Here is a 3,147-nt window from a genome sequence, read left to right as displayed (position 1 = left end):
TCCTCCTCAGCCTCCTCATTAGTGCCATAGCTAAGACATCCTAGACCGCCTCTTTGAACAATTGGCTTCTTCACAGCTGGAGCAACATGCGACTCTTCCTTCCCCAAACCATTTCCTGCAATATCTAAAACAGAAGAATCTTCCTCCAATTTGCTCCCAATCTGGGGCGGAGGTGTTACAGCAGAAATAGGCATAGAGGTAGGCATGTCAGAAAGCACAAAATAAGATTTCTTTTCAGAAACCACATTACAAGTGACTGGCCACATGGGGTCTTTCTTCTTAGCTGTCTGGGCAATGACAATGGAATGTTTCCCTACCTTAAAGGTCAATGTCCCTGAGCCAACATCTATAACTGCACCAGCAGTGTGCAGAAATGGACTACCCAAAATGATAGGTATGTGAGCATCTTCGGGCATATCTAGTACAACGAAGTCAACAGGGAAAAAGAACTTTCCTATTTGCACAGGAATGTCCTCTAAGACTCCTATAGGCTGGACTGCAGAATGATCAGCCATCTGTACTGTCATGTTAGTAACTGCAAACCTAGTAAATTTCAACTTCGTAGCAAGACTTAAAGGCATGACACTAATACTGGCTCCTAGGTCACATAATGCCTTCTCAATAGAAAAGGTGCCAATATTACATGGGACTGAAAAGCTACCTGGGTCTTCTAGCTTGTAAGGCGCAGTATGGGTCAAATAGGAACATGACTCCTCAGTTAGTGCGATAGATTGCACAGTACCAAGTGACTTCTTTTTAGACAAAAGTTGCTTCATAAATTTCATGTAAGCAGGCACTAGATTAACTAATTCAAGGAAAGGAACTTGCACATTTAAACTACGAATAACATTTCCAAATTTGTAAAATGATACATGTTCCTTTGTCGGCACTAATCTCTCTGGATAGGGGGCTGTAAGAAGCAACTTAGCCCTCTCCTCTAGGTCTCGCATACCCGCGTCAGTGGATTTAGGCTGAAAATCCACTACCTTGTCTTTGTTGAAGCTCGAACCCTCTTTAGACCGTCTCAAGAATGAGTCATTAATCGTCATTGGGTCATACTTTGGAACCGGAACAGACCCATCAGCATTTGGGTCTTGCCTCAATAATTTCGGAGTCGTCGTACCCCGAAACAAGTGGTCCCTCAAGTTATCTGGCATTGGAGGACGAAAAGGTTCAACATCAGCAGCGTTGTCAGTCGATCGACCGTGTAGGTTAGTCGATCGACTGACTTCTACAGGACTAGAAGCTGTTTTGTTTTGCGGATTGGTCGATCGACCAGGTGTATCAGTTGATCGAGTGATATACCTGGTAAACGTCTTCTTCTTGCCATTATTCGCTCCAGCCTTCTTCTTGCTTGGTTATGCCTCATTTTTTTCAGTGACATCTTCGACCATAGCGGGACCATCAAGGGTAGACCCACTCCTCAAAGTGATAGCATTAAGAGTCTCTTTTTGGTCCGGCTGCGACGGTAATTGCCCCGGAGCTCGAGTTGCACTTTTGCTTGCCAATTGAGCAATTTGACTCTTAAGCATTTTTGTAAAAGTTTCTCTAGCTTGAGACTCCTTTTGCAGCAAACCTGACAGATTTTGAACCATATTTTTCAACTCAGAAATGTCAGAACCTTGAAATTGCTGCTGCTAAGGCACATAGAGAGGCTTTTGAAACTGTTGTTGCTTATGAGGGGGCACATAACTTTGCTGCTGCTGCTGCTGATGTGGGGGTGGAGTCGGATTTTGGAAATTTTGGCTACTCCACCTCAAGTTTGGAGGGACATTCGGCTCAAAATAAGTGTTTGTCTGCCTATAATGTTGAAAAGCAGCACAAGACTCATAGGGACTAGGACAAAAATCCGAAATATGTCCCTCAGCTCCACATCTTTTGCAGACGAAAGGACCGTCTGTCACAGCATTCACTTGATAAATCCCTCCTTTTGAAGCTCCTCCCAACTCGTACTTATCAAATCTCGCCGTAAGAGCCTCTAATGCAGCTACAGAAGGGGATTCAGCAGCTCTCCTTTGATTTCCCCTTGAATTTCCATGCTCGGCTTTATGGGTGGCCATATCATCAATGATTTTCCACCCCTTAGTTTCTCCAACATTCTCCTGGAATCTGCCATTAGCTGCAGCATCCAGGATAGCCCTCTGATCGTCATAAAGCCCATTATAAAACTGATTGCATAGGCTCCATTGCTCGAACCCATGGTGCGGAATAGTTCGCACCAGCTTCTTGAAACGGACCCATGCCTCATGAAAATTCTCATCAGGACCCTGTTTAAAGCTCGTGATCTGAGCTCTAATGGCATTGGTCTTCGACACAGAGAAATATTTCTTGTAGAATACTAGGGCCAGCTAATTCCAATCAGTGATCCCATTAGCAGCTCGAACCAGATCTCGGTACCATTCCCTTGCCGCATCACGAAGTGAGAATATGAACATCGTCTCCTTCACCTGGTCCTGGGTCACACCTGTCGGTGGGGGTATGGAGCAGCAGTAGTCAATGAATGTCTCCATATGTTTAGCTGCATCTTCATTTGCAGCTCCCCCAAATTGGTTTCTCTCAACCAAATTAATATAAGACGGTTTCGGCTCGAATTTTCTGTCCGTCCCTGTTAATGCGAATCCCTTATAGAGATTCGCAAATGTGTTCTTTCGAGTGATCGCTATACTTGCTTCTTCACCATGTCTGGAGATGTGACGGTCTCAGCCGAGGAAGTAGAAATAGGTGACGAAGGTGGATCCTCCTCAAACAGCTCGTTCTCGTAGTAACTGGACAGAGTACTCAGCTCTTCCTCTGTCGGCAATACTCTAGATGATCGCCTCAACTCGCGCAAAGTCCTTTCGATCTCAGGATCTAATGGTCTCGGTATACCACCCTGTGACCTGCGCATATGAGGAAACTACAAGTAGAATATGAGAATAGTTTAAGGAACAGATGTCCCTTAAACTAAGAGAAAGACTAAAAATAAAAAACCTAAAAATTTAAACAATTGCCTCCCCGGCAACGCCGCCAAAATTTGATACCGTCGTAGAGTACCAAAGATAAATTTATATTTCCAAACTACTACTATAACTAGTGGCAATCAGGGTCGAACCACAGAGAGGCGATGCAATTATTAGTTGTCTGATTTTAGTCTTAAAGTAACAAATG

At 44.1% G+C, this 3,147-nt stretch overlaps 1 non-coding gene across 1 annotated transcript; it reads left to right on the top strand.

Moving 5' to 3' along the window:
* Positions 1-2,193: 2,193 nt before the first annotated feature.
* Positions 2,194-2,300, top strand: LOC141588954 (small nucleolar RNA R71). The gene has a single exon (XR_012519919.1). It is a non-coding gene; the product is annotated as a small nucleolar RNA R71 (small nucleolar RNA).
* Positions 2,301-3,147: the final 847 nt, after the last annotated feature.

The sequence above is a fragment of the Silene latifolia genome, chromosome 6 (genome assembly GCF_048544455.1).
Source record: "Silene latifolia isolate original U9 population chromosome 6, ASM4854445v1, whole genome shotgun sequence".
Taxonomy (NCBI): Eukaryota; Viridiplantae; Streptophyta; class Magnoliopsida; order Caryophyllales; family Caryophyllaceae; genus Silene; species Silene latifolia.
Note: the sequence above shows the minus strand (reverse complement) of the source record. Positions and strands in the feature narration are given on the sequence as shown.